This window comes from Spea bombifrons, chromosome 3 (genome assembly GCF_027358695.1).
Source record: "Spea bombifrons isolate aSpeBom1 chromosome 3, aSpeBom1.2.pri, whole genome shotgun sequence".
Lineage (NCBI taxonomy): Eukaryota > Metazoa > Chordata > Amphibia > Anura > Pelobatidae > Spea > Spea bombifrons.
The window spans coordinates 91,023,116-91,049,766 of NC_071089.1; positions in this window are offsets into that span (position 1 = coordinate 91,023,116).

Genomic DNA, 26,651 nt, shown 5'->3' on the forward strand with positions numbered 1-26,651 from the left:
TGTGTGTGGGTTCAGTAAACGGGAAAGAAGAAAATTACAGCTAAACACGAGCAGCGCAGAAATGTTAAAACGGCCATTGTCACGAAGGGGTTAAGCAAGCATTGGCTAGGCATAAGGCCAAGCTAGATATAGGATAAGGGGAAAGTACTCAGAGGTTGGGCACACTGGATGGGCCTAATGGTTCTTATCTGCTGCCACTTTCTATGTTTCTATGTTTACATTTTGCCACTATATATGTAATACCAGATTCTTCTCAAATCATATAAAATATAGAATTCACTTCTGATTATACTTTCAAAGCAAAGTCAAAGACACTTATCCGTGGTTCGTTTGAGTTGATCCTGATGATTTGGAAAAGTCATATATTTTCTAACAAAAAGTTAAGTGTGTGCATCTATATTACAATTACTGATACACCTTGTAATTTTTAGTGTGGGAAGTAAACTATTTTATAAAATAATGTTTAATTATATTAAGTTGAAAAATTGGGTAATTACTTCTTAAACATTTGTAATTTATCATGTTACCCACATAATTTCATATATATATTGAAAAGGCTATCCACCAAAGAGTTATGAGTTATTATGGAGTTATTATAACATAAATATTGCATTTCTGCAGTGTTTAAGGAACTGCTAAGATAATTACCCACATTATGTATACAAATGTACTATCAAATTTCTATTTAAAAAATAGAAATGCATTATAGCCCTTTGTACTAAATTATTTATGAATGTGCATATGTGCATGTGTACATATATATGGAATAGTAAGCTTGTTTGAGCAGAGCAAAGCACAAATATAACAACAGCAGCAAACTTTAGGAAACAAGTACACTAAAGATAGCTTATTAACTAAGCAAGGAAAGGAATGAGATGTCACTATATATGGGTATGGAAAGGTATCTCACACCTGGAGAAGATCTCTTTAATTGATTTCTTGCAGCTGTGCTATGGTGTCTCCATAGCAATGCTAATACCCTGTATGAGATAAGCCACACCCCTTATGGTACACCTGAGTGTAGCAGCAAGGGGGAATGCTGTCTTACATACTGTGGGTGTGTTTCCAGAGTGACAGTGTGCTCAGGGCCGGCCTTAGGTGTTCAGGCGCCTGTGCGGACTAGTTCTCTGGTGCCCCCCTGGGCAAAAAAGAAAGGGAAAAAAATTCCAAGATTTTACTATTAACATGACATATAGTCATGATTTTATTAATGACACGGAGGCGAGTATTATGCATTCTCTTTCTTTATTACTCCCTCAGCAGCAAAGAATTGAGGGAAAAAACTTGACTGAAAGAGTTAAAACTTGACTGAAAGAGTTAAAACAACCATAACACTGCCCAGCGATAGTCCAACCAATCAGCAGTCCTCATCATCGTCAGGGGGAGTGCAATCCTAACAAACTTCCTCTTTGTTTGCGGATCCAATGAAACCGAACCAGAAGAAACAAAACAGGAAACCAAATCAAGGCCTCATGTAGAACTCCAACGAGACATCCATAGCAGATCAAGCTACAGAAAAATGAGAGAAGAGGTGATAGTAGTGATCAAACAGGTACCAAATCGGGTATACAAAATGGGAAATCGACTAGGCAGCTAAACATAGGCGGGTATAAATACAGAAATCGAATAGACATGGTATAAATAAAGAAGCCAAATAAACATAATAAGATCTTACCTCATTTCTCCCGCCCGGGGAGGGAAAGAATGGGTGGGAATAATACTCGCCTCCGTGTCATTAATAAAATCATGACTTTACGTCATGTTAATAGTAAAATCTTGGAATTTTATTAAGGACACGGAGGCTCCTATTATGCAATTTTAAAGCTGATCTACCAGGCGTTCGGAGAAATGTTGAATAGGATGGAGATAAAATTCTTTAAATATAAGAAAAATAAATATAAGAAATATATATGTATTGAATACGGAGAGCAAAAAATACTTAACCGTAAGCAGCAAAGAAAGAGGAAGTTCGTTAGGATTGCACTCCCCTTGAGGATGATGAGAACTGCTGATTGGTTGGGCTATCGCTGGTCAGTGTTATGGTTCTTACTATTTCATTTGTTTTAACTCTTTCAGTCAAGTTTTTTCCCTCAGTTCTTTGCTGCTGAGGGAGTAATAAAGAAAGATAATGCATAATAGGAGCCTCTGTGTCCTTAATAAAATCTAGTTTTAATTAGAGATTATTTATGTGCAAATGCAAACGAGCACAATAATATATAACTGGAAACACTGGTAACAATAATGTACCTTAAATACATTAAATATAGGAAAAAAGACAGCATAATCTATGTAACAAAAAACATTTTCCCTTTAAATATTGAAATAATTGGACCCTAGGCAATTATTTCCTTTGCAAACCCCACCCTAGGATGCAATCACTCCCTCTGCTCCCACATCAAAAAAAATATTTTCCACATGGACTGCAGATTAGGGGAAGACTGTGAGAGTTAGTGCAGTCTTCCCCCCTTCTGACTCTTTGAAAGGTCCTCTCTCCCGTACTCTTCCCCAGAGTCCTTTTGTCCCCTCATTCACTAAGTCACACCTCTCTTTTCCTTCCTCCCTGTAGTTCAGGTATAGATCAAATGAACAACACATGGAAACATCACTGCAGGTATAGATCAACTAAATAAGATCTACAAACCCTGTATTTGCAGATATACATAAATAATGTATGTAAACATGGCATAGCAGATATAGATCAACAGAAAAGCACACAAATACGGCTTTGCAGGTATAGATCAACTGGAAATCACATTTAAACTCAGCATTAAAGGTATAGATTTAAAAACCTAAATTACAGGCATAGATCACAGGTTACATACCCTAAAGCCGGCCCGCATAGAACAGTGTCCGCATAGAACTTGACCAGCACCCAGATTACACACACAAATTACAGCCCAGCCTGAGCCATCTTTGTCCCATAAACACTATGCTTGTGCCATCTTTATCCCATAAACACCCTGCCCATGCCATCTTTGTCCCATAAACACCCTGCCCGTGCCATCTTGGTCCCCAAAGCTCAAACACCCTGCTTGTGCTATCTTTGTCCCATAAACACCCTGCTTGGGCCATCTTTGTCCCATAAACACCCTGCCTGTGCCATCTTTGTCCCATAAATACCTTGCTGGTGCCATCTTGGCCCCCAAAGCTCAAACATCCGGCTTGTGCCATCTTTGCCTTTCCCCAAATCACTTATACATCTATCATACACACAACACTTATACAGTCACTTATACAGTCACTCATGTGTCATTTACACAATTCCTTCACACAATTATTCATTCTATCCCTCATTCACACAAATCTTTTACACATAATCATTAATGCATTCTCACCATTCATCCACACATAAATTCATTAATTATCTAATTAATTGACACAATTCATCCACACATTAATTTATTCTCTCTCATTCACACAATTTATTCACACATTAATTTATATTCTCGCTCATTCACGCGATTCATCCACACATTAATTCATTCATTATCTTCCTCAGTCACACAATTCATCCACACATTAATTCTTTTATTCTCTCACACATTCACAAAATTCATCCACACATCAATTCATTCATCCTCATGCATTCACACAATTCACCCACACATTAATGAATTCTCTTACTCATTCTCACTCTCTTTCAAGATTCTATGTCAGGAACTGGGTCTATACAGACGACTGTAATGACCCAGAGCGCCCAAAGATTGTGTTCAGGAGTTATTGTGCAGAGTCGGACCTGGTGCAGGGCGACTGCACTCTCTCAGGTGGGCATCTAGGGTTGAGAAGCCACATACCAGCACCCTACCACAGCAGCGGATGTTGTCCAGAACAAAGCAAAACTATTAGATATCCTGCAGGCACTCTGGAGCAGGCATGAGACATAGCACTAGAATCATGTGCAGGATTCTGGAGGCTGGGAACACGGAAGGCTAAGCAGAGTATAAAACGAAAACATAGCAAGCAAGGAAGACAGAGCAAGGAACAGGGAGACCGAGCAAAGAGCATGGGAAGACAGGACATACCTGGTACAGGGCACAACAAAGGACAGGGAACAAGGCAAGGAACACAGGGGATGGAGCGAGGAGCCGGAATCCTCGGACACTTCTCCTTTAAGGATAGGACAACTTAACTGGGACGTGGGGAGAGGAGAGAGGAACTGAAATCCTCAGATGATTCAGGGAAAGGAGAGCAAAGGCACATAAGAGACAGACAAACGTGAATACAGGAACTAGCCTAGGACTATGTGATAACAATTGGAGGGCTGAAGCAAAGAGCAGAACTAGAATAAAGGAAAAAGAGGCACAGACCAGAGCATATGGATGGGAACAAAACATGGGAACTGAGACAAGGCAGAGAAAAACAGAGATAGGCAGTTCTGCAGCCTGGATGGACCTTGACATTCTTAGAACCTCCCTTTCTCACAATCTCCTCCACTTCTCACCATCTACCCCCCTTCTTACTATCTACCCCTCTCCCCACTTCTTGCTATCTCTCCCTCTGATCCCTTCTTACTATCTACCCCTCTCCCCCTTTCTAACTATCTACCCCCTCCCCTTGCAGTTCACTTACCCTGGTGAAGTCCTGTGGTGGGAGCGCGAGGCCTCAGTATCTCTGCCCTGCAGCAGTGCTCACAGCTTCACTGCTGAGTGTCGGAATATGATGTCATATTCCGGTGCTCATCATGAGGCATCGACAAAGGCCTCGAGCTCCCACCACCGCAGTCAGAGCGGCGGTAGGGAGCTGAGGAGACAAAGGGGGCCGAACAGTTGCTAAAATCTTTTTCATGTGCGACCACTTGGCGTCCCTTTCTCTCCCCCTTTACCTGCCGCATCGGCATCAGTGATGGGACGGCCGCATGGTGCCCCTGCTGCCGTGGCGCCCTGTGTGCTGCACAGCTCGCACACCCCTAAGGCCGGCCCTGGGTGTGCTGGCCATCTTGGATATTGGCAAGTTCGCCCGTTTTAAGCTTAGGATCCCAGAGGGACTCACATCAGCTGGGGGCCGTGGTACTCTTTCAGTCTTACTTATGTTCTCACATTCTCACACTCTTACACACTCTCTCATGCTATCTCTCTCAATGTCTCTCTACCTTCTCTGTCCACAGTTTCCGTGTCTCTATCTTCTTTCCTGCAGCTCTGCCTCTTCTCTTGACTCTTCTTCTTCTGTCCTCCTTCTTCGTTTCCTTGTTTATTTCTCCCCTAGTTTTCTTTCTTTGTCCACTTCTCCAAGAAAGGGCTCCTGGAGCATTTCCGCAAAAAAAGCAGAGCCAACAGACACACGCTTCTCTGTCTCTTTTGGTAAGTCCTCTATGAACCAGGCCTCCCAGAGCACTTCCCAAAAGGGTAGGGAGACATTGAAAGAGAGAGGATTTCCGGGAAACCTGGAAACTCTGAATGCCAGGGTAGAACCCCCACTGATTAGAATTAGTGCATGGAAGGAGTTCAAATACAGCATTTTACATATCCTGGTGTGTTAAAAAATAAATGATTTGTTGGGGTAAATTAAACTAACCAGCTTCAAATACATCCCAAATAGGATATGTGGGCAGAATTTTCAACATGTCAAAATTCCAATTTGAAAAATGCACACTTCCCAAATCCCAAATGTGGCCTTTTAGTCCTAAACTACCCGACAAGCCCATGCATGGATGGTATCACTGTTCTAAGGAGATGTTGCTAAACACATATTGGGGTGTTGTGTGACAGTGACATAAACCAGGACCTGTAAATTCATGCCTGAAATAAAATGTGTGTGGAAAAAAAAACGCAAAAAAAAAATTACTACCACTAAGTTTGACAAAGACTGGCGGTAGAATTAGTGCAAAACATAAAAAACATTGGGTATTTCTAAACTCAGGGAAAAATGAATCTTTTTAGCAGTTTTTTCATTAGCTTTTATAGATGAGTAAAATATTTTAAGTAAAAGTTTTTTTCTCAATTGTTTACCATATTTTAAACTTTTTCATAGTAACTTATATGATACAATCAAAATAATGACATCTAAAGAAAGTCCCTTTTCCTGAAAAAAAACAACAATATTTAACTTGTGTGGGTTCAGTAAATGGGAAAGAAGAAAATTATAGCTAAACACGAGCACCCCAGAAATGTTAAAACAGACATTGTCACGAAGGGTACAAAAAATAAATCAGCCATTGTCACGAAGGTGTTAAAGCAGGAAAACTGGGCAGACTAGATTGACCAAATGGTTCTGTCCAATTCTGTGTTTCTATTTTGAATGTGATTTGGCTCTGGAAATTTCCTGTCTACTTAAGTAAATATATTTTGCATTAAAAAATAGTTACATCTTTAAAAGTGTCAGCACTTATTTTTGAAATTATCTTTCTAAAATACTATTTTTATAATGTTCTAATGTTTCTTATAACATCTTCTCCAACTAATATTAATTTATCTACATAATATTTGTGACATTTTGCCAAAATACCACATCCATAAAGATTAGAATACTTTACAAATGGATAACATTTTCTAATTTCTAGTAATATTGCTGTTTACAGTTATGTTATTTACTATCATCATCATTTTACAAAATTTAAAGGGGGCACCAATCTTGTTTATGGCATATTATATCTAAACATTTTATTGTACTCAGATTTGTTTATTAAAATACTATATGAGAAACTATATGAGAATCTTCATCTGAATGCCTATATTTTCTGATTTCTAGCTAATTTTTACTAACAAACTAGTCAATATTCTTAAAAAATAGTTGGCTTTGATTTGGTAATCATTGATTGTATTTGTCCTTAATTTTTTACTTACGTGTAAATGCACCTCATTTTATATGTTATAAACGTCCTGCCATGTACAGGCTAAATACTGTTACTCTAAAATGTGCTTATTGCATTGTGCTGTATATTTTCATATTTTGACAGTAGGTCTTTTGCATTTGATGCATTCCAGAGTGTAGGATATTTATTTATCACCCTTCCTTGTTATCAAACTACCCACTACCACTCAGCATAGAAAATCCATAACACCACCATTGCTCTTCTTGCAAATTCAAATGGAAAGTTAAAAAAATATTTTCAATGTCTATCATCTGAAAATATACCACCCTTGTTTTCCAGTAAATGTGGTGACAACTCTTCACGGGATCACAATATTTTCCAGCAAGCTAAGCTGTGAATGATGGAACTATTGCACGCTGTTGTAAACTGCCTGTCTTTGGTTGGGTGCATTTTCTTGTATGTTTGCCCATGATTCTCATTCTCTTGTGTGTCTCTCTGGTTTTTATACAGTATATGCTTGACATAACTTGTCCTTCTATATTATACGTCTATCTCACTGTATCTATCATAATCTCTCTTTCTCTGTATATGTGACTTAACCTCTCACAAACTCTCAAAGTCTGCCTTTTCTACTAGACAGAAAACTTCTGAAAATGTTTCTGAAGAAAAAGAGTTTTTGAACTTCCATAGTTTTAGTGTGTTTGCATAAATTTCCATCCAATGTCTTGATGATATTTTTTTGCTCAAATGTTGTCTAATCCTAGACAAGATATTTAAAGCATCTACATATCTACCATCTTTATACACAATGTTTACCAAATTGTCTAATTTGCACATTCTTTCACCAGATCAGGCAAGAAACAGTGCCTAAATCCATCAAATGGTTCCCCATCTAAAAACATTAAAAAATATATTCTTCTTCCGTTGTTTTATTTAATAAAGAAAAACTCAATTGATCACAATTCTAATCTCATAAAAAGTTCAATAAAATAATGTTAAAGTAAGTAATAAAAAAATCAAGTGTCTAAAATAATAGAATATTCAATGACAATAGTACATTTTTTCATATTTTAGTTTTCACCAGAAAACCAGTCTCATAGCCACATAATAAGGGCAGGGTTTAAGTATGGTTTTACCCTACCTGTTTAAAAGTATATTACACAGCTTGTTGTGCGTAACTCTGCTCTAATTTTATATTTAAAAGTAAATGGCATTAATACAGAAAATACATCCTGGTTGTTATGTCTCCAGATGCCTTTTAGTTACGGTGAAATCAAGACAAGTTTGCAAGGCTGAAAAAGTGGTAATAGTTAACATAATTATCAACCTTGCACACACTAGCATACCTAAAGGCGGGTGGAGGGCGGTCCACTCATCAGGAGGGTGCCGGTGGCCCGACAGCTGCCTAACGCAGGCCCGCAGCTGCGGAAAAGAGTTTCCTCACACAGTGCACGGGTGCCACAGCATTATGCTGCAGACCTGCATTTGGTGGCTGTGGGGCCGCATTGACGTCTGCACCACTAATGCTCAACCAGCCCTTGGACCAGTAAATTCTGTAAAAGTGGGAAGGGGATGTGGGAGAGTGAATGGATGAATGGGTGAATGAATGAGTGTTTAGGGGCAGAAATGGAACATACAGGCTGGTTAGGTGGGGCAAAGGTGGCACAGGCAGTTTGCTAAAGGGGCAGAGGTGACATAGACAGGCTGCTAAAGGGCAGAGTTGGTACAGGCAAGCTGTTTCAAGTCAGAGTTGGCACAGGCAGGCTGTTTCTGGGCAGAGTTGGCACAGGGAGGCTGTCTCAGGGGCAGAGGTGGCACAGGCAGTCTATTTTAAGAGCAGAGGCCTACCAGCGCAATGTCTGGCTCAGTAAATAGTGATGGGAGTAATGCTGTACCATATCTGTTCAGTAAATGTTATTTATTTAAACTTATCTAATTTATTTATAGGTTAATTTATTTTTGTCAGATTTCAAGTTTTTTCCAGTTGACAAAGAGTTTACACATTTGTGAAATAGATATTATTGCCAACACATTTATTTGTGTGTGTGAGGGGCGGCTACACACAGGATCTGCCCCAGGTGCCAAATACTTTAGGTACGCCCCTGCTTGTACATTTTATTATATGGGGTTATGCATACAATGATTCTGTGCAATGTTTTAAAAATAGTGTCATCACCATAGAAACCAATGGAATGTTACTGTTGAATGGGAAACACCTCAATAAATATCTCCCTATAAGATAGCACTTGTTATAAATACACTAAATTCTCAAAACTATGTGAGACAAGTGGAGTTTGAATGATACCTTTATTGGCTAACTGAGTAAGTATAGATAGCAAGCTTTCAAGACCTCTCAGGTCCCTTCATCAGGCATGTTATACAATAATGTGAAAAACCTCTCTTTAAGTATCAGTGAAATAGCATGGTTACAATTGGGAAGCAGATAACATCAAAATGTCCAAGACAAGGTTCTTTGATCGGTCAACAGTGTAACTATGTGGACACCCCTCCTAATTATTTATTGAAGTGTGTCAGCCACACCTATTGCTAACAGGTGTATAAACTAGACAAATATTGGCAGTAGAATGGGTCATACTGAAGAGCTCAGTCACTTTAAAAAAGGCACTGTCATAGGATGCCACCTTTACCATAGGTCAGTTCATGGAATGTATGCCCATATCACAATAATAGGACTTATAGTGGCCCAGGGCAGAGCTATAGAATCTCTTTTTTGTATTTGTCCTGCCATTAAAATATAATGTAACCAAAAACATGTTATCAAAATGTGTCAGTTTCCCTATCCACAAAGTCATATTTTTCACCAAAAAGCACAATTCTCCTATTACTAAAGTCATAATGCTCACTTTGGCATTTTGCCCTCTGCAATTTCCATCTGTTTCATTGAAATCTATTGCATTGCAACTTTAAAATTTAGGCTCCAGCTGGTGGATTTTTCTAATAGCATTTACCCAGTGCTGTCAATGGTTTTAACATTTGCTTTTTAAAAAAAAAACACCTACATTTTTATATCTGTCCTTATTTTATGTAAAAAAATAAAAGTTAAACTCTTTCCCTTCAGGGGGTAAATGATATTCAGAGGCATGACCAGCTGGTAATTTCACCTTTTATGAGTACAAGTGGAGAGAGACATGAACGCAAAATGTTCCTTTTTCTGAACTCAAGTGCATTTTTACACCCTCCAAATGACTTTGAATCTTGCCTTGCCCTGAGTATTTTAAGTTATGCCATGTTATACCATGCTTTTGCCCTTCAAAAGAAAATAGAAGGATTAACTGAAAAAAAAAAAACAGGAGCCCTTCTATTTCCCAAAGACATCTTCAAGGGTACCAGCTATTTACAAGAGAGATCCACAGCAACTACAAGGATGCCAAAAATAATCTATGTATATATTAGACTTGAGCAAATGTCCCAAAAGCTATTCTCACAATGTTTTTGTTTTATTTTTGGTCTATTTATTTTCACATTAAGTTTAACATTAACATGCCCCCCAACTGTCCCGATTTACGCCTATCCCTTCCTCAGAGCTCAGAGCAGCTGCGGAGAGGGGGGCACAGACGCCCGATCAGCAACTGCAGCCTGCAGACTAGCTGGGAGATCGCAATCTCCCTCTAGTCGTCTCAACATTAGGGAGTGCAAGGTCTGTTACTTTGTGCACTTATCCATGCACTAAATCACTCCTACTTAAATAACAGAGTTCTAGTGGACCTATTTACCGTGTGTGTCAGCAACTTATTGAAAGGGGCAACCTCAGTGATAGCTGATGCCTGCCTCTTTCAAGACTGAGGTGAGAGGATAGAGTACTCTCCTCAATTGTAGCATAATCCAAACTAGGTTTTGGTAGACCAAAACTTGGTGCCTACCACTTAGAATCTACAAATTCAGCCAGTAATTCTGAACCTTGTCCTTCATCTCCAGTTTTACAACTTTAACCAAAATTATCTATGGTGATGAGATTCTTCAGAGACTCTCAAAAGAATGAAAGAGGGAGAATAGTAAACATACATGTTTAAACACAAAAAATACAATAGGATTATGCAAACAAATCTCACTAATAAAAACAATGAATGCAAAACCTTTACAAAACGAGCTCATGGACAAAAAGATACCCAAGTAAACACAACACTTCCTGTAAATTAAATCCCCTGTTCTTAATATACTGCTGTAAAATGACATAGAAATTTACTGTCAACTTGACAACCACTCAAATTGTAAATGAAAATTCAAAGGGATGTTAAGTATTAAAAAATACACTTCATAAATAAAAAGCTACAAGCTACAGTTTGTAAGATCAACAAATACATTTTATAAAAGTAATAACTTATTTAATTATTGGAACAGTTCAAACAGTGAATATTAACTTTGAATTATGGTGCCTTTGATGATCCCGTGAGAATCTAATATAAACCATCTAAAGTACTTTGAAGTAGCACATGTAGTCTCATCAACTAAATAGGAAGAAAAAAATACAATATATCTGAAGTTTCAGAAAAAAACCAATAACTTAAAACAATATTTTGGTTATTGTGCCAAAATGCTCATATTGCCCCTTTCAACCTATGCAGGGGTAAATTATAGCTTTGTTTGATTATACTTGTAACATTTTCAGTGCCACTAGTGAGGTGCGTATTTCATGTATCAGGATTTAAAATAACTCAGTTCTTGTCCCCAATTAAATTAAATGGCTTAATGTTAATAATTCACGGATGGCTTACTAAAATTTTATGGAATTAAGTTTTAAACATGTTTAATAATTTAATAATTTAAGAAGTGTCACTTTCCTGCGACAGAGAGGGAGACCCCCCTCCTCCGAATGTCTCCCTACCTTCTCTGCCAACCACTTCTGCTTCCGTGTCTCTCAGTTCCGCTTCCGTGTCTAGCATCTTCTTTTCCTTTCTCCTCTCTTTTATCTTCTCTTTTTTTCTCTTCATTCTTTGTCCACATCTCTTTTTGGCCGAGGTTTGTCGGGAGGCTATGTCCGTGGGGATGCAGACGAAGAGAGAAAAGGAGGAGAACAAGAAGATAAAGAACAAAAAGATGCAGGACATAGAAGTGGAGCAGTGAGAAGTGAAAGTGATTGGCAGAGAAGGGAGGGAGACATTCAGAGAATGTGAGAGAGTGGGAGTGAGGGAGCCTGAATTTAAGACGGAAATATGTAACTTTTTGTTTTCGGCCGTTTTGTTGGGATTCTGTCTTGCTTATGGAGATTTGTACGAATTGACGAAATCGACAATTTTGTTACATTTGCAATTCGTATGAGTTCGAATGCACAAGTCTAGTAATCGATATTAATATTTTAGAATATAATTATGTTATGAAACAGTGCTATAAACAAGCTACTATATTACCTTTAATAGTTCTATCACTTTACAATCTATATGCGCAATTAAGGAAGTTTATGTTTCATAAATACGTGACATCTGATAATTGAACAAGTCTTTGTTTATTCAGTAAACAGTGAGACCTAATGATGATATCACTATGCAATACCATGATTTGCTTTACTTAAATTAAATCATACTTGTTATGTCAACTTTATTACATGAATTTCTATGTGCCTCATATGTGTTTGTATATTGCTGTATACATGGCTTTTATATATTTTGCAACATTAAAAAGGTACACTGCAGACTTGATTGGTTTATGATCTAGTTATCGTGATGTATTCAGGAGTGGCCCCATGGTCTGACGTAGATACTTGTGCAACTGCATGCCAAGATTGTCCAGATACATCTAACATCTTGCTTCACAAGCTTAGCAGTCACTGATTTACTTTTTAAAAACATTTTAAAAAGTGTATTGAATGATTTTGCAGCTTATCTTATTTCTGCTTTCCAAACTACTCATGATAGTTATTAGTAACCTCTCATTTGCCAAATACATGCATCAGTTTGATAACAATGACAGGCGCATAGTCGATCCGTTGGCCCTCTAGGAAAAAACCCACCAGAATACCCAAACCCCCCAAACTCTCCAAACTTGCCTCTCCACCCCGCCGCTGTGACAAAACAGGAGGGAGGGACAACCGCAGGTCTGAAAAGCTGATTATAAAATGAGCTCACAAAATGGATTCCACCTATTTATATGACCCAGTCCCTAAACTGGCAAGCCAATAAAATTAAAACAAAACCCCTTAGGCCCACCTCCTAGCCCTGTCAGGGCCCCCTCCACTAAGCTGCACTTGTTCCAGAAGCTTCATTCTCTGATTTCTGCCCAGTGTGGAGCTAAATGAGTCAGTTTGATATGTTGCCCCACAGGTGAGCTAGAAAATATTATGAGAATACATTTCTTTTAATTTATATATTGATTAATTTCAACAGTTAAATAAGCCTAGTTTGTAAAATTTACATATTGCCGAATTTGTTGTTCTCTTGCCAAACAGAAAAAGGAAACAAAAACTTATTTTGCTTAAGTAATTATGTGTGTTTAGTGTAGACAAAGAAATTATCACAGCATGAAAAAGTAATTATTTACTCATTGAAACAACAAGGCACAGCAGGTATGTAGCTTTTATTTAAGGAAACGCATGTAAGAGTCACAGTGAGAAAATTTGGTTTGAAATAAACTAAATACATAATATATGATATTTACATTGTGTTATGTGTTGCTGAAATGTTTCCAGTATGTACTGCAATTGTTGTTTTTTGTTAAAAAGTAATAAAGAAAAATATCTAATTTTATCTTGAAATAGCAACACCTATGTAAAAATAGCCAGTTTCTGAACTGTTAACATGATTCAGGATTACTTAATTTGCACAGAGGTATTTCATCATGTAATGAATTAAAAGTGTTGCGACCACGTGGGTATGATGGCCATCTGGGGACATATTTTATATAGATTTATTGTTAAGATCGGGACAAAAAGTGAATACCTTAAAATCTCAGGTATAATATGCACCGGTGTATAATACACTGGTACACATTTACATTTGTATAACACGCACCCATAACTTCAGCTTCACAGGTAGCTTCACATACATACATATATTTACATATACTAATACTTATACATGTACACACTGACATATACAAACTCACTCCATGTTTCACACACACATATCTACATTTAGGATCCTGTCCCAGATTACCTATCTTTGTAGGCTCAGAAGGAAGTTGTTCTCTAGTGGTCCAGCAGCTGACAGGTCTGGTGTGCTCCCTCGCAGTCTTTGCATGCTGACTCTGAGTCTGTGTATTTTGATATGATGTCAGCATGCTGGAACTGATATAGCACAGATGGAGTGGGCTTTGCTGATCCCTCAATCCCAGCTTTGCTGATCTCCCAGGGATATCATGTCATTTCCCCGCACTCAGACAGAGGCAGCAAGGGAGCATATATATATATACATTATTTTTTTTTAATGGGAAAAACTGCATAGCTTCTGTCGTTAGGCAACCATTGACAGGGGTAGAGCATAACACCTATCACTATATACTGAGGCACACATTGACTGCATAACACCTATCACTATATACTGTGGCAGACATTGACGGTGTTGCAGCATAACTGCTATCATTATATACTGAGGCAAATATTGACAGTGGTGCAGCATAACTGTTATTATATACTGAGGCACTCATTGATGGTGGTACAGCATAACTGCTATCATTATATACTGAGGCAAACATTGACGGTGGGGCAGCATAACGCCTGTCACTATATACTGAGGCACGCACCGACGGTGGTACAGCATAACACCTTTCAGTATATACTGAGGCACAGCACAACACCTGTCAATATACATTGAGCCAGACATTGCCAATAATGTAGCATAACCCCTATCACTATATACCATATTTGCTTGATTATAAGACGAAAAATACCCCTCGTCTTATAATCGGGGTCGTCTTATAATCAGACCTCAAAGTCTGACTATGAGACGACTAAGATCCAGATCCCCCGCAGCTGCAGGGGATCTGGATCCTCCGGTCTGAACCCCCTCGCGCCACTTACCGGTACTTCAGAGTCCCCGGTGTGCAGCTGGGGCCTCGTGTAGATGTCTACGCGATTCGCGTAGACAACTTCCGCTGCAGCCGGAAGGAGGTGTGGCTAGCAGCGGGGGTTGTCTGCGTGCATCGCGCAGACCTTCCCCGGCTGTCAAAGATCAGAGTTCCCCGACAGCCGGGGAATATCTGCGCGATGCACGCAGACAACCCCCGCTGCTAGCCACGCCTCCTTCCGGCTGCAGCGTGAGTCTACACTCTGCCCCAGCTACATGACAGGAGACTCAGAAGTACCGGTAAGTGGGGTGGGGGGGAGTGTTAAACGGGGGGCATAAGGCATTTCTGGAGGCAGGTTGCTCTGTGAAATGCCTTTTAACCCCCTTAATGCCACTCTGCCTCCAGAAATGCCTTTTTAACCCACTATACGCCACTCTGCCTCCTGAAATGCCTTAAACCTCCCTATATGCCACTCTTCCCCATAATATGCCTTTTAACCCTCTAAGTGCCAGAGTGGCATATAGGGTTAAAAGGCATATCATGGGGCACAGTGGCATATAGAGTTAAAAGGCATATCATGGGGCACAGTGGCATTTAGAGGGTTAAAAGGCATATCATGGGGCACAGTGGCATATAGGGGGTGTAAGGCATTTCTGGGGCAGATGTGCATAACTGGGGGGCAGGTTGGAAAATAGAAGGAAATAAAACCAAAATATTTTTCTCAATCATAGCTTTTATTAAAAAAATTGTTTAAATGAATTAACATTTACTGGTAAAACTTTTTTCCTATAGGGTCGTCTTATATTCAGGCTTTTTCTTTTTTTCCTAAATTAATATTAAGATTTGAGGGGTCGTCTTATAATCAGGGTCGTCTTATAATCGATAAGCAAATACGGTACTAAGCCAAACATTGATGTGGTGTAGGCCTACCGCTTCAGTGTGTCTGGCTTAGTATATAGGGATGCAACGAAATGAAAATTCTGGACCGAAACTGAAAATTCAACATTCACTTGACCGAAACCGAAAATGATCCCCCCACTTCATTAAAAATAACACACCAAAATTGGAAAAAAACCCCAACAATATTATATTTTATATATATATAGATATATATATATATATATATATATATATATATATATATATATATATATGATTGCTAACAGCAATCACACTCCTATCATGTCGAGGCAGCCAGTATATGCTGGAACCTGGGCATCATATGAATGTGATTACAGCCTCCCTATGCCATGCTATCCCCCCCCACTTACACATCCATGCTATCACACACACACACACTCATTTACAAACATTCAGCATAAACTACAGCATAACACCCATCACTCTCACACACTTACTAATCCACTCTCACTTAATGTTTTCCTACCTTTCCTCTGCGTTCGTCCTCTTGACTCATCTTCTTCTGTGTACTGTCCTTCCGGTGCAGTAAAGACGGTGGGCGTGGCTTCAGTGCTGTGCGCCGGGATCTGACATCAAATTCCGACGCACAGCATCAGTTGCCGCGTGCATCGCAAGGGAGCAGGATCCCTTGATTGATTTTAAGCCGGTTGGAGGGAGATCCTTGATCTCCCCAAACGAGCTTGCTCCTCCAGCGGCGAACATTACTGTCCGTCTCTGGAGGAGTGCCAGCGTGGTGACACCCCCCCTGATGAGCGGCACCCTGGACGGACTGTTCGCCCCCCCAGCTCCCCGTTAGGTACTGTGCGCACAATTTTGGGACGTGTGTGCTCTTTCTAAAAATTATGTGTGCGCGCACAAGCGCACAGCTTAGAGGGAACACTGGTGCTGTGGTGGTGGTAAAGAGCATGTCTAGTGAAACCCAAAACCAAATTACATTGTTGGGTTTTGTCGTCACCCTGTATTCGGACATAATCAGGGTCAATAGATTTTTGTTTTGTTTATGCAATGAATTTCTTCTACAGACATAATAAAATGCTGCAGAATGAGTTCACATTTTTAAAGGCAATTCTTTCTATATATTGGGTAGGGGGACATTTCCTTTTAGGATTACAAAATTATATTTTCCTTAGCTAAATAAATGCTTGCATTCAAAGGCAGATCCTCACATTGTATTAAAACATCATTAATTACAACCCTTTTTTAATGTTCTATGGAGGAGACTGACCAAGTGCAAATCATGCTTGACTACTGTCCATGATGATTTACACTTTATTTTTAATGAAATAACTTTTTAAGCTATATACAGGGACTGTAATAGCCATTTTCTGCTGTCCTTTAACCATACCTTACACCTGTCAAGTTATGCAGTATAATTATCCTTGATGTTCCTATAATATGTGTATGGGTATGACTGCAATCATTCTGGGCAGGCAATGCCTTGAAATTGCAAAGTACCTATTTTGCCATTTGACTTTCTCTTGCCTCACTTTTTGTGAGTCCTTAAGTAAAAGAAACATTTTTATGAATGTAATGTAAAATAGTTTACAGAGTTTCTTTTCAGCTTATAGGGTGTTTCAAGAAATGTACTTGAAATGCGGTTTTCCTTAAGTAAGTTTAAGTATTTAGCCAGTGGCAGTCTAATGTGTCATTATATAAGAATGAAATCCCTACAGTGAAACTATTCATGAAGTAATTGCATCTTGACAAATTCTGACCTTGGCAAAATGTAAGTCCAAGTTTTTTTTGGCTTTACTTTGTTCCAGTAACATATATATATACTGAAACAAAGTAAAGCCAAAAAAACTTGGACTTACATTTTGCCAAGGTCAGAATTTGTCAAGATGCAATATATATATCTGTGTCACATTTTGAACTTTCTTATAGATTACTATTTTTTATTTTAACTTGCAAAGTTTTTATTGCAATAAACATACATGTAACATGACACATATGAGTGAAAAGGAGTATCATTGCACTTTGAGATGATAGATGCATAACATAGTAAAAGTATATAAACAACAAAGGAGAAAATGATAATAAAAGTTAGGTATGCACATTATCACAATCCATTAGGACACACAATTCTCAATGACGACATTATCTGGAGTCAACATTCACAGTACAATTATACATATTGCAGATATTCGAAATATTACTTATATCGATATTAGAATATCGATGAGCAACACAGTGATCATATTGACCATATCCTGTGACAGCACTTAATAGTGTTATTAAGTGTGACATTTCCTCCATGTCCCTATGCTGTTCCACTAGCAATTTAATATCAGTTTTGGATGGAATATGTGAGGATTCCATTTTCTATCTAATAGGAGTTTAGTAGCAAGGAAGCTGTGAATAGAGATCTTTCAAAAGGACTTGGGGAAATTATCAGGAAACTATATGTAGTATTGCCACCTCTGGAAGAAATGGTAGCTCCATTCCAAATGGCCCAACATACTGTAGTCCACATAGTTGTCAACAATGGCCAGCTCCACCAAACATGTAGCGTGGTACTCACTCCCCCACACTGTCTCCAACACCTTGGTTAAGAGTTTGGATACATTTTTTACATCCTACCTGGTGTCAACTACCACCTACACATATTTGTTTGTGAGGCTCCATGTGATTGGTACATCCTCCATATCCTTTCATAGCCTCCTTCCTCTTTATCCATTGCGCCCCAGAAAAGTCCTTGGCCAATTCTCTCTCCCATGCTGTCATATACCCAGTTTAGGCATATAAATCTGGACTAGTAAACCAGAGTAGCACTGGGAAATAGCCTGCCTTAGATTTCTGGCCTGAGAGCACAAGGTGACAATATTGTGTGGAGGAGACCCTACGGTGGTCAGGAGGTCTGTTTCCTTTTGTAAGAAATGTTTGAATTATAAATATTGATAGAATTTTCTATGTGAGATATCCAGTTGTTGCCTCAGGGTGGAAAAATCCACTAGGCTTCCCGTGTGGATGAACTGACCCACAGTAGTCAATCCATGTTGCTTCCACAGATACAGGATACCGGTGTAGCACATGAAACACAGAAGAGGGGTGGCAGCACCCTAGCCATCTTGTCCCAAATGTTGAGAGTGTGTAATGTCGTGAGCAGTGCATGTGAGACTGAAGGATCTTTTTTTTTATCCACAATAATTGAGCTAGAGAATATGGTGCTAAATATGCGTTCTCCTGGTCTAACCATGCCAAGTCTCCATGTTCACATTGGCTCTGGACAAGTTGTGCTTCATTTGCTGCCCAGTAGTATGTGTCTAGTCTAGGTATACCCAAACCACCCCTAAGCCTTGGTGCAAACAGGGTGCCCGCCACAACCCTTCATTATTTATTTTTTTAATCTTTTTTTATAATGGCAAAAATTTTAATTCATCACAATAACATATTATAATGTTATATTCTAAACATGTTTTTAAAAATAATATTTAAAATAAACAGTAATCACCTGAAACAACAATAGAAAAAGTGTTAAGATGTATTATAAACAATACTAACAATTTAATTGTAAATTATATTTTGTATTCATTTTGTCACACAAAATCGTTTAATCAAAAATATTCACATAACCTTTTCATGACAAAAATGTTGAGGGTATTTCAATTCCAATGTTAAAGTATATTAAAATAGAAAGCACATTGATGAGCCAATATTACTAGCTATTAAGTTTCAGTATTATTGACAGCTTTTCACTGGCCATGTGAGATTAAAAGAAATATTAAGTTTTTTTTTTTTTTTTTTTTTCACCTTTTATTTATTTTATAGTGAACAGATAAAAAATATTAAGTTAAGTGTCAAGTACAATTATGTTAAAAAGATTGTTTTTGCATTACTTTTCAATTTAACTTTCCTTTTTTAATTTTTAAAAGGAACTATAACTGATTATAGCAACTAGTAATGCACCATTGCTATTCCAGTTAAATTATGATATTACATTCCTCTTTGAGCACTGTAGGCCACATATATGAAAAATGCATATACAGTACATATTTATAGATCATACATTCACATTCAATCTTGGCTGGTAGCAAATTGGATTCCTATATTTTTCCTTTAATTGTAATGAAAGGACCTGCATGATTAGGGCCTTTTTTATATAACAGATGCAGAGTTCAACTAAAAGTTGAATTTGTAATTGTCCAACTGAACAGCTTAAAATATATTTTTTCTATTTTGTGTAGATGCTACCTACTATTGAAAACAAAAACATTATTTTATATATATTTTACTTTTAGAAGATTGAATAAAACATTAGTGCACATTAGACATGCACAAAAGGGATAAAAATTCAGACAAATGTTTCAGTTTGTTCTTGGCCCATTCATTTTTGGGCACTGAATTATGTTACTGTTATGAACCGCGTACTCACCAGCTCCCAGGCTCTAGTGACAGGCAGGCACACCGCAGTGTCTCCTCTCCTCCCCTGCTCACTGACATAGAAGTGAGCAGGGTCTCTATGGCAACACTCCCCCTCCGCCGCGGAAAGAGGCCAGCAGGGAGGAGAGCGCGTTCAAAGGTTACCATGCCGATAGACGCAGGAGGCAGGACGGGAAATGCGTATAGGCGTTGCTATTGCAATGCGTCTACTCCGATGATGTCATTTTGGTGCCAAATTTGAATGAATGAAAGCCCTGACCTCCCAGAAACCTTTGCTCAGGTATCAGCTGAACTTATCCCTATACCCAAGCATTGTATGCTATTTGACTACTCGTGTACCAGACCCTATTCAGTGATTCTTGCAGCCTGCCTCGGCCCCTTGTTGTGACCTAACTTCGCCTTTGGATCATCCTTTTATTACCTCTCCCTGATCTCTGTGAGTGTTTGTCTCCTGGTAATAGGAACCAACTGATTCCCCGGCTCAGGGCCAGCCGTGACAGTTACCTGCCCATTCTGTTCGGACAGAAAATCTCATGATCTCTAAATGTTTCCCTACTATCTCTGCTGACCACGTCCGATTTGTCCTCTCCCCCGATTGAAGGATCAGGGAAGGGGAGCATCACTGGAAGCGTTACTATTTTGCCCTAAGGTGAACTTCCACCAAAATGATGGTGCTTTCAATGATGTCTGCCCCCGATTGGAGGATTGATGGAGAGGCCATCACCGGAAGTGCCCCTGTTTTGGTAGAAGTTTGAATCAAGTAATGCCTGTACAGATGTGAATGATAGAAAAGATGAAGAGAGGAGAAGAAGAGATCAGAAAGAAGATCAAGAATATGCAGAAGCTGAAGTGGAAGCAGAAGTGGTTAGTAGAGAGCCTGAGAGAGAGAGAGAGTAAAGGAGAATGAGAATGTAAAAGAGTGAATGAGAGTATGAGAGAGTGTGAGAAAGGACCTACGAATTTTGGGTGAAAATTCAGAGCTACATGGGGGGTCTGGCTATGTTTTCGTGGCTTCATCCGAATTTGCCAAAATTCTGTACATTTGCAATCCAGATGAATCTGAAGTCTAGTGCACGTCTAGTGTTTAGTGTAATCAGTAGCGTACTTAGCGGGGGGCGGCGGTCTGCACCGGGTGCCGCTCATCAGGGGGGTGCCAACTTGCCGGCACCCCTCCAGAGATGGACAGTAATGTCCGCCGCTGGAGGAGCAGGCTCGCAAGGGAGCAGTATCTGAGGTTTTTAACAGACCCCTGGCTCCCTTGACTGATTTTAAGCCGGTTCAAGGATCTCCCTTGAACCCGGCTTAAAATCACTCAAGGGAGCCGGAGGTCTGTTAAAAACCTCTGATACCGCTCCCTTGCGATCTGCGCGGCAACAGCTGCTGTGCGCCGGGGTTTGTTGTCAGATCCCGGCGTACAACACTGAAGCCGCGCCCACCGCCATCCATGCCCTCTGAACCGGAAGAAGACAGAAAACTGAAAAGAGGAGCGAACAGGAGGAAAATGGGCTGTAAGGAGAAAAGAGGAAAGGTAGGAAAGCATTCAGTGAGAGTGACAGTGAGAGTGGATTAGTGTATGTGTGGATTGGTATGTGTGTGGATTTGTATGTGTGTGGATTGGTATGTGTGTGGATTGGTATGTGTGGATTAGAATATATTTGTGGATTGGTGTATGTGTGGACTGGTATATGTGTGGACTGGTATATGTGTGGACTGGTATATGTGTGGACTGGTATATGTATGGATTGGTATATGTGTGGATTGGTAAGTGTGTGAGAGTGATGGGTGTTATGCTGTACCATTTCCAATGTATTTTTCATTATATAATTATGCTCTAAAGTACATCATAACTCCCATCACTCTATACTGTTCCATACAGTGGCAGAGCTGGGAGACAGAGGCCTTGCACCCCCACAGCACTCCTGAAAGGTAAGTGAACTTCAAAGAGGGAGAGAGTAGATAGTTAGGAGGGGGTAGATAGGGAGAAGGGAGTGAGACAGGGGATAGGGGGTAGATAGGGAGAAGGAAGTGAGAAGGGGTAGATAGGGCAATCATACTTCAATCATGCCAAGTCTGCGAGTACATCCTGGAATCTGGGTATGCCTGGGCATCATAGGAATGTAATTGCTGTTAACAATTATGTGTATATATATATATATATATATATATATATATATATATATATATATATATATATATTGTTATTGTTATTTAATTGTTTTGTCCTATTTTGGTGTGTTACTTACTTTAAATAAAAGTGTTAGATTTTTTTTATGGTGTGGGGGGTCATATTCGGTTTCGGCCAGGTAAATGCTGCATTTTCGGTTTCAGTCCAGAATTCGTTTCGGTGCATCCCTAAACCAGACAATAAAGTGGTAGGCCTTTGGCTTAGTATATAGTGATAGGAGTTATGCTGCACTATTGTCAATGTCTGGCTCAATGTATAGTGATAGGGATTACACTGTACCACCGTCAATGTGTGCCTCAGTATATAGTGATAGGTGTTATGCTGTACAACCGTCAATGTTTGCCTTAGTATATAGTGATAGGTGTTATGCTGTACCACCGTCAATGTCTGCCTCAGTATATAATGATAACAGTAATGCTGTACCACATTCAGTGTCTGCGCCGGTATATAACGGTAGAAGCTATGCAGTTTTAAAGTGTGTCTGGGGGGGCTGCCACATATAGGATCCGCCCCAGGTGCCAAATACTCTAGGTACGCCCCTGTGTGTTATGGAGCATTTCTGCCATGAAAACCTATGTATATAACTGTACTTGAGATATTAGGTTTTTTCCCTCAGTGGTACTGGTGATTGGCCTTGGGGCATGTAAAACAAAATGGCCTTGCCCCCCGTAACTAACACATAAACACTATCGCACTTACACGCAGCCTAATACACACACACTCCTTGTAAAACATATTCAGTCAGAGTAACACACTTTGTTCTGAGCAATGCAGTAATGTGTAATAATTGCCAAAAGTCAAACAAACATTAAGTTATAGTAACACACTTTATACCGAGAAATGTAGTAATGTTTAGTAAATGCCAAAAATCCAAGAGCCATACAGACAGAGACTTCCAAGTACTGAGTGTGGGATCTGTGTTCATGACTCTATATTGATTTTAATGTAAAACCTACTAAGGGGCATAACTTGTAGTGTCTGAACCAACTAAGTAGAACCAAGGAGAGTAATTTGTGGTGTTATGATTTCATACAATCTCAACCAATGCAAAGGCTGTATGTGTGTTTTGAGACTCACTAGGATCTAAGATAATGATGGTCCTCCAGCTTGTTTCCCAGAAGGTGCAGAGAATAATTAAGGTATAGCTAAATTCCTTCAACCATACCAACCCCAAATAAGACAGAAACCCCTGATTTGGATAGTGAAGGCCACAGCTTTATTAACCAGGAAATGAAAGGTTAAAGAATACATGCAATGGATGGAATTATATACACATTTATCGTATAAACTTAAAACCGTAACCTCTCATAACCAACTGGCTACGGTTCACCTAACCTTTGACAATCTAGCCCAAAACACCACTAAGCTAGCCAGATCATAATTAACCATAATTAACCCTCTTATTCATAAATAAATCTGTTTTGGATGCAAAGTAATTAACATGCCCATACCCATTTACACATAATGTAACACATTGTTGTGGTTCTTCTCAGTGTTTTATGTGATTACAGAAACCTTGTAGTTTTTATTAGAGCAGATATGAGTGCTAAGGGATTCACGTACAAAGTAGATTTAGATGTTCATTGTTAATCTGATTTGTTAATCTGATTTGCATATTTTTACCTAACCATGTCTTTAGTCTTGCTTGAAGGATGTAAGTTAGTGTTTGGCAATGCTTTCTTATTTATTTGTGTTTGAAAGAATATTTGACATTGAAAAACATTTTCTGATTACATTTCTTACATATGTAAATACAGTACCCATATTAATAAAATCATATGCATTGAAAGAAAGAACACTTTACATAGAAGAGTTATATATCAACTTTGTATTATGCATTCCATATAACCTTTATTGTAAAATGTGATCATTTTATTTCTAAATGTACACTGTCTTACATGCCATGCCATTGTATTATGCATGCAAATTACCAGTCTGGAGAAATGACAGTGACATGCTAATCAATGTTCTCTCATCCCATGGACATTTTCTTTTACATTTAGTTTAAATGTATTCTTTCATTTTGCCTCAACAAGTAGCAAAAGGGTGTTTTTTTTCACTTTCTAATGTATTTGTAAAAGGTCAACATTTAACAGTGATCCATACATCTGACATCAGTTATTTTGAAGTTTAAATAGCCAACACTTATAGGCAGACATCAACCCTCTTTTAAAAATGAGCTACAATAACACTTCAAGTGTGGATGAGGAAAATATGTTAATATTTTTCAATTTTATTAAAGCTATATTTATTCCCTTCTCATCCAAATGGGTGGTATGTGTCTTCAACAACCTTAGGTCCCCCCAGAGGCCTGAGAGTTTGTGGGTTCTGTGCAGTATCTTAGCTGTTTCTAGCAATGCACTCTTCTGGACAGAGTATTCTAAAGTTGTTCCAGGAATCTGTTGAAGCCAATCTCTCAGCACAGGAATCACAGCCCCGAGTGCTCCTATTACTACTGGGACCACTTTGGCTTTCACCCTCCACACCTTCTCTATTTCTTCTTTCAGGCCCTGCTTACTTAACTTCACAACCGGAAGATGTCCAGCAGTGTCATCAGCTCAGCATTGGCAGAAAACAGAGGGACACCCATCCAGATACTATCCAGAAAAGTCTAGTTAGAAGTGGTCTTCATGTAAGAATTGTAGACAAAAAGTAAGTCCTCCGACATGGAAATAAGGCCAACTACTCAACTATTTACAAAAAACAGATGAACTGTGGTGCAGGAAAATTACAGCAGGTGCTCTGGACAGATGAGTCAAACTTTAAATATTTGGCTGTAGCAGAAGGCAGTTTGCTCGCCAAGGTCTGAAGAGTGGTACAATAAAGAATGTTTGCAGGCAACAGCAAAGCATGATAGAGGTCCCTTGCAAGTTTGGGGCTGCATTTCTGCAAATGGAGTTGTGGATATGGTCAGAATTAATGGTTTCCTCAATACTGAGAAGTACAGGCAGATACTTATGCATTATGCAATACCAAAAGGGAGGCATCTGATTGGGCCCAAATTTAGCCCGCAGCATGACTATGATCCCAAACATAGTTTGAAGAACTGTCTTCAATATAAAGAACTCACTCACTGCCATTCACTTTCTCATGCTCTCTCACACTCTCTCACATTCTCATTCACATTCTAACACTCTCATTCACTATCCCTCATGCGCTCTCATAATGTCTCCCTGCTTTCTCTGTCATCATGCTCCTGTCTCCTTGACTTACGGCGAAATCATACATACAGCCCCACTCAATGACAGATAATCGTAATAAGACTGTGGTAGCTGGTTTGCTGTAGGTTGTTTGTTCTTGAAATGGTGAAGAAGAAAGTGTATGGGTAGGGTAGGGAAGGGTTTAAAGGTAGGGAAGTCAGATAGAAGTTAGAGATATCCTTTCTCCACTAACCATAAGTATTTATAGCCTTTTACAATATGAGTTAGGTTGACATTATTACCTTCTATGGCTATTTATATGTACGAAGCGATTAGTTCTGGCACATGGTTAAAAAACGTGTTCTGTTCACCCATGTTTCTTTCACGCCTAATGTGAATATATTTAGAAAAAAGAAAACATTTTGCAGATATTACAGTGTGAAATATTGCTATCATATACAATTTGATGGATTAAATGAATAAAAGTGTATCTTACAAATTTAATTTGTTTTTAGTATGGAGTTTTATGATCTTTTTCAAAATATCTGCAAATATTGTATAAAATATTTACCAGACAACACTCGTCTAACATCCACAAGCCTCTGCTGTTTAGTAAACAACTCTATGGTACTTTAACTGAATGCATAAAAGAAAGTTCACCATGTCACTGGTTCTACTTTTACTAAATTATAGCTTCTTGCTGTAAATATTTTTAAGAATGACTGATGAACTAATGTTTCCTTTACATTCATTTTTAAGTGTGTGACAGAAATTCATGTCTTTTATCTAACAGAGCAATAGCCACTTTATCAGAGATGCTTTTTGATCTTGGGCATTGCCCTAGGCCTGGACCAGGGCACTCACACACAGACACTCACACTAACACATAGAAACACACAAGGTCAGAAACTGACTTCACCAGGACTTGAACCCTGACTTCCATGTTACTGGCCTTCATCCTAACCAGGTCACCAGCCTGTTTTTCATAGTTTAGTTTCAGTTCTGGTAACCATGACTCTACAGGCCTTGATATGATTGCTAACTCTCCTCAGTTGTATCTGGCCAGGTGTCTGCTCTGTGCCTATAAAAGCCAATTCCTATGACTGTATCTTTGCCAGATTATTGTGGTTCTGTTCCTGAAAGGGATAAGATGTGATTAATTTACTCCCTATTTAAATATAAAGCCCTGGCCTGTGGCTCTACTCTACTGGAACAGGACAATAAAGTCTTGGCAAAGTTAAGTGATTGTCTTAATGCCACGAGACTCATTTTTGATGACCCTAATCTCCTACAGCAGAAGCCCCTCTCCTTAACATATCAA